We start from the raw sequence: 13204 nt of genomic DNA, 5'->3' as shown, positions 1-13204 counted from the left end.
TAAAAGTGATGCCCTCCTCCATGCAGATTATACAGCCCAGGGTATGCATTATGGATACGGTGCACTGTTCTAGTCTGTGCCGCCATGCACAACTAAATCTATGTGCAGAACATGACCGATTCAGAAGAGAAACATTTCTACAGTGGGCAACATTGTGAGGTGCGGGAGATGTAGACAAAGAGGATTTAAAGGGGTACTACATTATTATAAATTAATCCTCTGTAATATTGCTTCTGAAAATATCTTTCTGGATTGGTGGGTAGTTCAATTTCTGTTCTACGCCAGTTGAGGTTGTGGGTGGAGCCAATAGAGTAAGTGGGTGGAGTCAGTGGAGAAAGAGGATGGAGTCGGGGGAAGTGGGTGTGACCTCCTACAAACATTTGAGCACCTGGACTTAATATTTTACAAATTCAGCACTGCCTAAGCCCTTGCCCCCCGCACCAGAAAGACCAGATCGGGAGGCCGATCCTTATCCTTCCTTGCGGCCAGAGACTGGAATGCCCTACCGCTCCACCTCAGACAGACAGCATCGCTCCCCATCTGCACAATAAATCTCAAAACTTGGCTCTTCGACAGATCCCCTCCTTGATGGACTGGATCCTGCACCCCCAGCGCATTGAGACCCTTAAGGGTTAGTAGTCGCGCTTAACAAACACGTGATTGATTGCTTGATTATATTTTTATGTTGATGAATGATCAAGATATTTATCCTTCAAGGGAAGAGAATATGGTTGACGGTGGCCTTGGTGTGAGAGATGTTGATGGATCTGGAGATGGTGCTAGGGAGAGTGATATTTCTCTTCCTAGGGGTCAGAGGGTTTAATGTGCTCCAGCTTACTTAAGGGACTATGTCAGATGAGTGCTGGGCGTTGGTTATTACCATTCACAATGTGTTGTAGTTTGGTTCAAAAAGATTTTTTTTGGCTCTGTATCTTTTATTTGTGTTCTGATTATTGTTCACTGTAGGGATCAGAATCTGTTGTGTCTTCAAGACAGATAGTGTTCTTGTGTAAGCATTCTTGATATGTCTGGACTCAAGTGTGGGAATTCCATTTCAGGACAGTTTGCTGCTGATTGAAAGGAAGATACAATGCTTGGGTTATTATCTGCATTAAAAGTATAAATTCATGCTAGAAAGTGTCATGTTATCAATAAATGCAGCTCAGCATGTATATGAATATTAATCCCAAGCAGGAGTAATTTTCTCTAACTCACCAAACGCCCATTTATTTAACAATTAAATCATGATTATTCAAGTCCAGTTTTAAATTCCTGGTCTTATTTAAATGAATGGTCAGAAAATTCATCCTAGTGTTATTTAAGTAAGCCAGTTGACTTTGCATCCCAGTTGTTGTCTGGTCTAATTTCATCAGATATCAAGGACTGGATGTGAGAATGTTTGTTAAGTTTCTATATTGATTCCTGAGCAATTGCCTATTAGGTACATGTTTATGCTTGTCAAGTTTGTCAAATTACAATCTCATTGCCTGTTTGAGATTTCTCTTGCTATCATGAAATGATTCAAAAGGGTTTTGCTCCCATAAACGGAATGAAATTCATACTATAAAGCGCATTGTGCCCAACAGGCATCAAATCGCTGAGTCAACAGAGGAAAGGAGCAGCTCTACGATCAGAAGACTGCCATCATGGGAGGGAGAAAAGCCAGTTTTTCAATCACTTCTGGAAGGCTGCAAAGGTATTCAGGCTCGCAAAGTGAGTTGCCAGAGTATTCCACAATTTGGCTGCAGCTACTGAAAAGGAGTGGCTGCCACACCATACTTTTCGAAAATTTGGAATGGTAACATTCCTAAGAGAGGATGAGCTAAGTTGCCTTTTTGGGGTGCACCAGTGAAAAGCTGTACTCAGAGGTGCCGGCTGTGGATGATGAAGAGACAGAAATACGATGCAGAATGCCTTATATGTTATCCGCTTCTTAGCAGGTTGCCAGTGTAAGGGCTGTATGCTTTCCCTCGCTGAGAGATGGTTTGGAACGTTCGCAACCAGGCGAGCGACCAGAAGAGGTACAATATGTATTTGCCAATTATTACTTAGTCACTAGACAGTCAAGATTGTTTTCTGTATTTTGACAGCCCTTCACTACTGTGGACCAAAACCCTTTTCACACCAATTACCTATTCTGATTGTGGTTTTGTATAGGCCTGTTTGCTTATTCTAATCTGGGGGCTTATTTACAAGCCCCTTGCGCCACCCGTGCGTCTCTTTTCCCATGTTAAAAATGACACAAATGTGGAGTAATTGGCTTGTAAAAAGCCCCTGGTGTCTATATTCTTTCTTATATTATACCAAGCCCCTTCATCTGTTTTCCATGAATTTAGTTTTTTATATAAAATACTTTGCCACCTGTGCAAAATAGCCACTGAGAAGAGCCTGCCGGCATGCCCAATGTACTCTTGGTGCAGGGTTTGACCCTTAGGTCTTACTCAGTCCCTGGTCCCAAAGAAGATTTTGGACATTAGCCATCTGCCATCCCCAGTGGACGTTTATTTAGGGTTTTTCCGGACTCTAGGATCACAGCATCCCTTGCTGAGGTTTTACAGGCACACATTGTATTTCATGGCTGGAGAAAAATGCTTTATAGAATAGGTTGCCACAGTTGCGCAACTGATTTGTAATATTTTCTGGCTGGAAAATCCCATGCGCTCCCAACTTCCAAACTTCGAGATGGTTTTTGGGTCAAACAGCTTCTCAGAGAGTCAGATTTGATTTTTATTCAAATTTCAGTTTATGAAATGATTCACAAAACAAACAGTCAATGCATTTGTTTCTAGGCGAAAAGACCTCCCTTGGCCCATTGGTTGGCTTTCTTGTCAGTCTCATGTGCTTGCTTATTCAATGGCTTTCCTTCCTATTCTTGTTTTTGTCCCTCCATTGGAGCATTACTTCTTTACCATTCTTTTGATTGGATGGCCTGTTTTCTTCCACTGATCATGTTCTAGGAACTACTATTTATTTTTAATTCAACAAGCATGAAAGTGCATGTGTATTCTTCATTTCCTCTATGTGTGCTGCTTCCCCCTTCAAATACCCCCTTGTGCACGCTCTGTGTTGCTCCTATGCTCCCTCCTGCTCCAAAAACATGCTCATCCATTGCTTTTCTCAAACGTGTGCTTTTTTTTAACTTCCCTCACTGGCTCAGCTTCTCTGTTGCTCTCCCACCTGCTTCCTGTTGTTCCTCCCTGTATTGACTTCTTCCCTTCCACTTGCTCTATTGTTACTCTAGCCCTCAGATTGCTGCCCCTTAAAAAAGAGAACATTTCATTTTGACAGGGCCCGTAAGCTGCCATTTGCTTGCAGCCAGTGCTTTAAATGGACCGTTCCTGTCTGGTACGGAGTACCAGCACTTTTTAATTTTGAGAGGGGGAGTACTGGCCGTTATCAAGAGAAATGCTATACTTTATTCGGAGAGTACCAGCACTTCTCAGGACAAGCAGGCACTCTGGTACAGACTACCTGCACTGCAAGTTTTTCCATTTAAAGCACTGCTTGCAGCCCACTCCATTTTAAATTCATTCCTCTAGGCATGTTTCTTATTTTTTTATTTCTCCCCAAGTGGTGTCTGTCAACTTGGCCTGATGAATATTTAAATAAATAAAATGGTGGCCATATCCTGCCTTATATTCACACATGCGTAGTGACGCATGCGTGCTCCTATATCATCACAGCGGGCCACTGTAGTCTTCATCACTCTATTTTACATATTTTTTGACGATGCTGTACAAAATCAGCAAAAAGCATTTCCTTTTGCTAATGCAGCGCGACATCAGCAAAATCAATAGGTCTCAAAGGTGAGACCTATTGGCTTCGCCAGTGCTTGTTTCCTTTTGAAATTCCCAAAAAAGAACTAAATAGATTTACAATAAAACAAAAATGAAAACAATATTCTGGACCAGATTTTGAAAGTATGTTTATAGTGGAAATCTGGATAGTTTTTTTTTGATGTAGACAATAGCAAAATAATCTTGATGGAGCTGGAATTGGTATTGCATCATTCTGTGCACATTGGCTAAATGGCCCAAAAATATTAGTAATCAAAATGCTTGCCAGCACAGAAAGAACTGAAGTAGAGCATAGATTAGCTGAACTTGATGCATAGAAAAGGAGGCCACTACATACAGTGCCTGTGAACGTCCCCAGTGGTATGAAACTATACAGGGACGTTGGCAATCGAATTTCAATGTAATGGTATAGGATTTTGTGATGCACTGGGCTATTGTGCTCTCTCATTGCAAGTGTAAGGCGCTCACCCCTTCGTAGATAATAAAGCTGGGAACCCGTAAGTAAGTCCGTGACTGATTAACAGTGTGTTGTGGATAGGAGAGAGACACTCGCACACATGCTTTGTCTTTGCAATAATTGTTCAAGGTATGTAATTTTTGAGAAAATATGAATAAAGTATTACATAAAAGCGTTTTCCTGTGGACTGAACATCACAAACATAACACTCATCATAACCCTAACTCTATCATGGCCCAGTGTTGCACTGTTTTTTTTTTATTTATTATATATTTGTTTAATGGCAGTACAAGTAAAATACAGTGTACATCGCAGTGTAATATTTTTAACATCATAGGACAACAAACTATTGCACCCGCCCGTACAACAGGCTGGTCAAGTAGCAGGACAGCTTGGTATTTAATGAAATATCTATTATCATTATTGCAAAATAATCCCCAACAACTGTCTGCACTTCAGCGAAGAGTTACTGCTCTTCCCTGCAAGCGAGCGCAAGGTAAATGGTTTCTTTTTTTAAAATTTCATTTTCCCTCGTCATCGTCTGTAGAACTGTATGTGTAAATGTATAGGCATTTATATAGCGCACTACTTACCCATAGGGTCCCAAGGCGCTTCGACCGCTGTGAAACCCTTCCTGGCTTCCCTGAGAGATGGTCCCTTAATGGGTATCTCCAGGGTGAGACCAGGCATCCCCGGCGGTCTGGTGGGGCCGTTAGTGAAGATGAGGCAAGCTAATGCCCAGAGTTGCCGAGTGTGATCGCTGATCAGAGTGGGCACTGAGGCGAGAGAATTATCGAGTCCGCTGACCCTGGTCCAGAAACCTGCCGCGCCGGGAATCGAACCCTGGTCCCGGGCCGTCCTCTGCTCTCGGGTCTGCCGCCTCTAAACAGTGAGCCACACTACTTCAGAACTCCCTCCTTACACTGCCCCACCTCTCTTACCTGCATGGGCCGCTCCTGAAATTATTTAGCAAGATGTACTTTGTTACGTTATGGCCGTAAAGGCCTTGCTTTGGCAGCTGGGCCATGCATGATTCAGTGCTGAAGGCATGTCAGTGTGCAGAGGTATCCAATCTTTTAACCAGTGTTGATTTTCATATCAAATACACACTTTTCAATGTTGGTATACATATATTAATTCAACCAAACAAAAGCTTCTAATTTAGTTAGGAGAGCTACTCACAGGTAGCTTCAGAGCTACCAATAGCTCATGAGCTACTCGTTAGAGAAGCCTGGCTTATAGGTATTCACACGCTTTTTGTAAGTTATCACAAAACATGAAAATGGATGGAAAACGAGTATGTTTCAAGAGTAGAAAAATAAAAGAGGACATTTCCAAATGTCATTAAGTTGCAGATGTGTATCTCCGTACAGGGAGATCAATATTTTTCTTGCAGAAGAAAAAGGAAAAATATTTTGGTGAAATTAACAAATCCATTAAACCTAGTTTTGTGGTTTTTCTACTCTGAGGACCATTCATTCACAGGAGTAAGTTTATTGGAGAAGTACAGACGAAAAACTGCGATTGGCACAAATGTCCATAAACAGTCCTGGGAAATTTGGTCCAATATTTTTGAAAATCTATTGAAGCCCAGCTTATATCCTTTTACCTTTTTCGAAGATGTTTGTGAGTCGTCCCACACCTACTAGGCAAACAGAATAGTCTCTCCTAAAACAAGTGCGCATGTTTTATAGCAGCCACATATTTTACTTATGTTGAGGTAAAGAACGATTATGGTCAAAATCTCTAAAATGTTCGCAACAGTTTATTTCATACACCGACTACATATGATCGAGTTCAATCAATGCATTACTTGAACCCAAATAATAAGAATGTTCTATGCAGTGAATTTTACATTTATTTCCCAGAAGATTCAGTTTCTGAGTAACTCAATCTGTACAACATAAATCCAAGAAACGTGAAGGAGAGTGCATGCCTTTGCAATAGTGTTTATAATCTGTTTATTGTGCCTTCCCTGTAACTTCTGTTTTCCTCACCCCAGTGGTGCCTTCCGCAGACATAATGCAGTCACCAGACCTGTTGCTTGTCTTGGTTACAGAGTCGAGAACAACCTGTGTCTCCACTTAACAACCTATGATTTCTGTAAAGATAACATATCAAACAGTATTTAAAATAGTCTCCTGGTGTAATATGCAATAAACGCATGCCTGAGTTAATTAATATTTTTTTTTTAATGCAACATTGATCTATTCTTAGCAGGAGGTGTGCATACCTCTCCTGACCTCTAAGGTCGCCTTTTGTTTGCTTGCCCCAGTCTCTATTTAAAGAGTTCTAACAACACGCCTACATATCCATTAGAGCCTTCAATCACCGAGACAGAGCACATACCCCTTGCCAGGAAGAAGTGACGTAGAAAGGATGCTATTGCCCTTAATGCAATCAAGAAATATTTTCTCCCTACCCGACTGTTGGTCAGTAAGAGCAATAATTGAGGTGTAATGGGACCTAAACAATCCTGATCATTGGGGCCGCTGCACCTGCGGTTGGCTTTGCCTGGTCCAGTATGAATGCCTCTTTTATCAATACGCAGTCCCTCATCCCTTCACAGCACAGGGCCTCCCTCAGTACCCCCCACCAGTCAGGCCCTCCCTCAGCACTTCCTTCCCCACCCCCACTGGGCAAAGTAAACTTTTCCTCTCAAGCTTTATTCCACCTTTCAAGGCACACTCACACTCACTCCTTTGATGGAGCCCAATGGCTGCCAGCCTACACCAGAGCTCTTGACCAACGACTGACCATAGTGTTCAAAGTAGTCCACGGAGTGTCACGCTGGTTATATGGTTGATATCCTGTTGCGCTACAGCAACACCATTAATCTTAATTCCTGTCGGTTTGAACATCCTATATACACCTAAACCTCGTTGTGCAGCTTCCAAGTTCAGATCTCTCTGCATCCCTGGTCCCCTTCACTGCAAGTCTCTGTCCCCTAAAACCTATCCCCTCGGTCAGGGAATTTAAAAATGTCCTTAAGAGTCACTTTAAGGAAAAGGAAAATAAAAACAAGTAAAACCCGCTCTTGGATTGAAAGACTAATGTGTACATTTTATGTATATGTTAATACCTGCTGTCACCATTTCACAAAACAGCTGCTTTACACAACAACTCTGTAACCCACTCTGGTGTGTTACTCATCCTAATAGGTAGAATATTGTGCTCTTTTGTACAACATTTCTAATTGTAATATTTAAGAAAGAAAGAAAGAAAGAAAGAAAGAGAAAGAAAGAAAGAAAGAAAGAAAGAAAGAAAGAAAGAAAGAAAGAAAGAAAGAAAGAAAGAAAGAAAGGAAGAAAGACCAAGGGATTGCCTTCCTGTATTCACCTGAACCCGGCTCTTTGGGTAATTGCCTTCCTTAATTTCTTATAATATGCATCTATACTTTATCGTCAGCAAAGGCAAGCTGTGGTCTATTGGACTCAAAATATGTCCCAAAGCTCATAGAATGGCACAAAGTCATAACATACCGATCAGATACACCATATGAAGGTTCATTCTGTAAATACGTAGACGTCCATCCAGCCGTCTATGCCTGGAACACACTTCTCTCACTTACACGGAGCAGGGGAAAGGATGCTGATTTTGTACTTTGTTTTCTTAAGTATACCAAGGGAAGAAGATATATTTAAAGTGAATTCTGTTGGAAAACCGTTAGAGGAATGGCCAAGTTTCAGTTCAAGCACTCCGGGAAAGAGAGATCATGACTGAGAGGAGAATATGGTCCAAAGAAGTGAAGAAGGGGAAATAATGCTGGGGTGTGAACAGGTGGTGTTAGCGGGTGTATGTGAGGGGAAACAGCATTTACAACGCTGCCATTACATCGGGGTGCTTTTACAATGCGGTCATACATCGACTGCGTTGTTAGTACGCAATACCGTTACATCGCAAGTCATTAAATCCACTTGCTGTAGGGGGCGCTCTAAACTAAGGAATAGTATTATTTACAATTCCAACACCTGCCCTACTGTTGCACACACTAAAGTTGGAATAGTAAATTATACTATTCCTAAGTCCAGCGCGCCCCCTACAGCAAATCAATCTAATGATTTGCGATGTAAAGGTACCGCATTCTAACAACGCAGTCATTCTAACGACAGCGTTGTAATGGAACGCAATGTAATAGCATGCGTAGTAACATGCTATATTTGTGTGTGAGTACCACAAAACACATTTTACAAACTACAGAAAGGATCATTATTTTGGATACTATATACTTGCAGTATGTCTTGCAGTACAGCGACCCAAAAGCAAGGTCACGTGTTGTCTCCACGGCAGCATGAACTGAGTGCTCAGTCTATAAAACAATAATTGCCGGAGTCCAAAGTTTTGGTCAAAAGTCCACCGTCAGTGCTCTGAATATCAGAGGTGCCAAATACCAATACTGCCCAGTCCAGAATCCACCTTATGCCTGTTTCATCCACCACCAGACACCTTCTGGCCCTTCATCTCACCCTTGTTCTTTCTTCTCTATCCCTGCTCTCTCCCCGTATTGTCACCGTTTTTCTGTCTTCCACTTCCTCCTTGTTCCCCTCCAATGTGTTCTCTCTTGCTCTGGGTGAAGCTAAGATGAGGAAAAATAAGAGTCGGTCCTCAAAAGTGAGTGTTGGTGGGCCCCTCCTGCAAATTAAGCACTGCATGAACTTTTCAGGCAGCCCTATGATTCAGGGTGGGAGATCTTTCAGAGGCTGGCAGAAATAAAATAGAAGTCTGACTACTCTGATAGTGCTGCCCTTGGTTGGCTTCAGTGCTTACTTTGTGGTAATAAGAGTGCTGGTGCCCCGAAGCGCCACTCAGAAGACAGCAGGGCATGCAATTAAACGTTGGCATGCCGAATACCAAAGCTGGTAGTCTTTAATCCAGAAACAGACACTCTCTGTCCATTTTCTCGCTATCGCATGTACCTGCTTTCTCTCTTTATTACGATGTTGCCGTCTTTCTCTTCCTCTGTCTTTTCGAACTGTGTGTTTTTCCCTCTCTTGCACTCTGTAAATATCTGATGAGGGAAATGGGTGCCTGTGACCACAAATAAGAGTCAGTGCCTCCCACCGGCAACAACAGGCTCAAATTAAGCACTGGTTCGCTCTGCACTGCATGTTACGCAAGATACATCTATGAGGAACTTATTTCCTACACTTCACACCACTGTCAGTTTGAAGCATTTTCCAACGGCATTCACTCGATGAACCTTGGCTTTCTAACACAACTAAACACATTAGAAAGACTGTCTCTCATACAACAATTACAGCAACACAGCCTTACTTGCTGTGTTGCTGAGGGCCGGGCACTGCTCCGCTCCATCTCCTTGGCCGGGCTTGGCTCCGCCGAGCCCCTGCACCCCTGTGTTTGCACCTGTAGGCAGGGCTTTGCTACGCTCGTTTCTCTGGCCGGGCTTGGCTCCGCCGGGCCCCCTTTGACTACACTTCCCAGCAGCCGCATCACGGCAAGGACGCGGCTGACGTAATTCGGAAGCGCCAGGAGGCGCAAAAAGGCTCCCTTGGAACCTCGTCCCGCGGGACCCGCACGGGAGCGCGCCGGGAGAAGCCCGGGACAAGGGCGGGACCATCTGCGACCATCAGCGGCCAGAAGAGGCTGGGCTGGGCCACCCCTCTGTGACTGTCTTAGAGGTACTATATTATCAACTCCCCCTTAGTACTACGTTACCCAGATGTCTACCCAACTCTGAACTGATTGCAAACAAAAAGACATTATAAACAGTGGATTATAGATCATTGTGCAATCGCAGGAGGGTTTAATTCTCATATATTTTGCTGTGAAGTAGGGAGGATTCACTCACCAGCTAACCAGACAAGGAGGAAGTGTAGTGGTGGGTTGCTGTAGAGTAAGTTTTTACACCTCCCTCCCTTCTTGTTTTAGTCATGTCCAACAGAACGAAAACGCGCTCTGCCACGAGCAAAGTACATTCATCTTGCACCTTGAATCCATTAGGGCCTGAACCAAATGTTGCGTTACAACCTACTGCGATTGACCTGATGTTGCAAAAAGTCAATAGGGAGATTGAGCACACAGAGAGAAGTCTGTCTATCCCAGATACACCTACACAACCCATTGATCTAAACACATCAGCAACTTCCCATAACGACTCTCTAGAAAATTCCACTGAAGGTATTCCTTGTGCGCAGGTGGTAAAAGAAGTAGTCACAGACACAAATAGGAAATCAAAACAAGGGGGCTGCAGGAAGGGCAAACCTCGGAAAAACAAACAAAGTAGGGTTACACACAGTTCGAAAGATAGGGAGGCAGCAGTCACCGAAGTGCCAGTGACACGTCATCAAAATCCACCTGGATGAATGGACAAAGTAATAGGAGACTTCCAAAAACGCATGGAAACTTTCATTATGAACCAGCTGAAACCAATAATTAGCAGGCTAGATAAAGTGGTAAACGAATTGACAAAGCAGGGAAGGTTTAAGTGCCCCACAGATTGTAATTTAACAGCAAACCGCTCCCTAGCAGGCCCTACGCCAGCCGATCATATAGTTGGCAATAATAACTGTGTGAGTAATGAGCAATGCACTATTGTACAAGTCCACGAAACACCAAATCCTACAGCTCAGGTAGAGAGGGGAAACATTCAGAAGGGGGGGACAAAGGACACGGATAAGGCCCAACAGCGAACAAATGCTCTGCTAGCTCAAATAGGAAATCCAACAACTCATGTCCACACTGATACAAATCCGACAAGTCATGAGCCGAATGACAGATTTGCTCACCATGCACCACCACATAATCTGCCCCCTGAAGCATGCCCTTATGTTGTTGTTTTTACTGGGGTTCCCGAACTCAGGGAAGGGGAGAGAGAGTTACACACGGAATTGAAAAACAAAATATTAAAGTGGTTAAACATACATAGGCCCCTGCGTGGAGGAGAATGTGGGGAGATTCTTCATGTGAGAAGGGTAAACTGGATAGGCAGTAGGAGGAAAGATATCACAGGGGATTGCATCATGGTAAATTTTAGGAACACTGATCTAGTGAAATATATATTAGGGAGCTACAATAAAAACCACACTGGCACCATATGTTCCCTACCACTAGGATATTTCTACCCGAGGAGACGCGCTGTAAACATCTTGAACTATGCTTATGCTAGAACAGGAAACACACCAACAAGACACTGGGCTAGAATGGAAGAGCAGAGAGGACAGGGTTACATTCAGTGGACAAACAGATTCAGCCCGCTACAGTCCCTCGATGAAAACGATTGACTACCCCAAATTGGGAAATGTAATGAAAAGATGGCTGAAAGGGTGGACAATAAATTAAGTGCACAGAAGCAGAAGGGAGCCTGCGGCTGCGACAATAGGTCTCCGCAGGACACCCTTCATTTTTTACTTTTGTGTTCTTTTGTATCGAACTCCCCGTCGTAAATTCCTTGTTGATATTTTAAAAGAGGCAAAACTCCGTCAAGCCAAGACTGCCCTACTCTTTTTGCAAAAGGCGAATGATATGCGTACCTTGTGCTCTATTATGAATTTCTTGAAAATAGTAGTAAGACTAAGAAACACAAGAGACTGAGCAATGATGTATAAAATGCCATATGTTTTAAATGTTTTAACCCTCTCTTTTAATGATGTACGGTTCAGAAATGTAATTAATGTATTTTTGTATAATGTATAATGTATTTTTATGATGGTTTTTAATCATCGAAATAAAGATCTACTGAACTGAACTGAACTAAATTCCAACCCACAGTGGCCAACACCACCACACATTGGCCTCATATGTTCTGATACACAGGCGAAGAGGCTTCCATCTTCCTTGAAGAGCTAAAAAACAAACTCTCGAAGCCCTCCGTGTACTGAAATCCCTGCTGGCACGAATCAAAGATTCAATCAATGAATCGAGAGAATGTTCAACGTCTAACATTGATATTTTAATATACTAATAATTATTCTTCTCCATACCTAGTTTAAGGTTGCAAAAATATTTAGCTTCATGCCTTTTTTAAAGGAGTTTATCTCGATTTGCGATTTCGATGTAAAGTGCGGTGATACCTCTTCCATCTGCTGCGCTAAATCAAAATGTAAATAAACAAACCACGCGAAGCCAAGCAACACATAATAAAGCGGCCCCGGGAATTTATTATTACGCCAATTGACTTGTCAAATTGTCAACTTGACAAGCACTGCATGTGGTGTAACACTACTGGGCTACCACAGCAAAAACAGAAGCAGCAGGCAAGAAACAAGAAACTCTCACTCTGCGGTCTGTATGAAATCTCGGATGAGCCTGGTGGGAACAACTTTCCAGTCGGCCCACAACCCTACAAGGAGATACCAGTGGTAGATGTGCACTACAAAAACAGAAGTAACATAAATATTCAAATAATGTATTTCAAAGCTGATGGAAACTCTCGAGAAACATATACCTCTTACAATATAGACTGGTCTCTCCTCACCCGCTCCTGAACAATTTTCTGATTTTTCCTCAATGAATATCCCAGAGTTTTTTTTTTTTTTTTACTGTATTGATTATGTAGTTAATACTTCTTATTTCAACTGTTGGTGGGGATTGAGTAATGACGGCACAATGTTTTTATTCATTGCACTTCTTAAATCATCATTTTTAAATCATTTTACATAACAAACTTGTACAATCTTTAACGATTTTTAACGAAATCAAATAAAAGTATTATTGACTGACTGACTGACTGACTGACTGACATATACCTCTTTTGCTTTATTTTTTAATTTTTTAAAGAGGCACTGTTCATCCATCTACTTCTTTTCCGTTAAACACTGTTCCTTTGTGGCTCTGAAAGTGGCAACTTTGGTCAACCAGGCCCAATTGCTAGATTGAAAGCCAGGGGAGCTTCACTCAGCCAGTTTACCTTCATGGCCTCACTCTCTCAATGCCCTCAGCCCCTCTCACATTATACAATCTCAGTGATTGCGTCACAGTCTTTTATGTCTTG

This window comes from Lissotriton vulgaris, chromosome 3_1 (assembly GCF_964263255.1).
Source record: "Lissotriton vulgaris chromosome 3_1, aLisVul1.2, whole genome shotgun sequence".
Taxonomy (NCBI): domain Eukaryota; kingdom Metazoa; phylum Chordata; class Amphibia; order Caudata; family Salamandridae; genus Lissotriton; species Lissotriton vulgaris.
Note: the sequence above shows the minus strand (reverse complement) of the source record.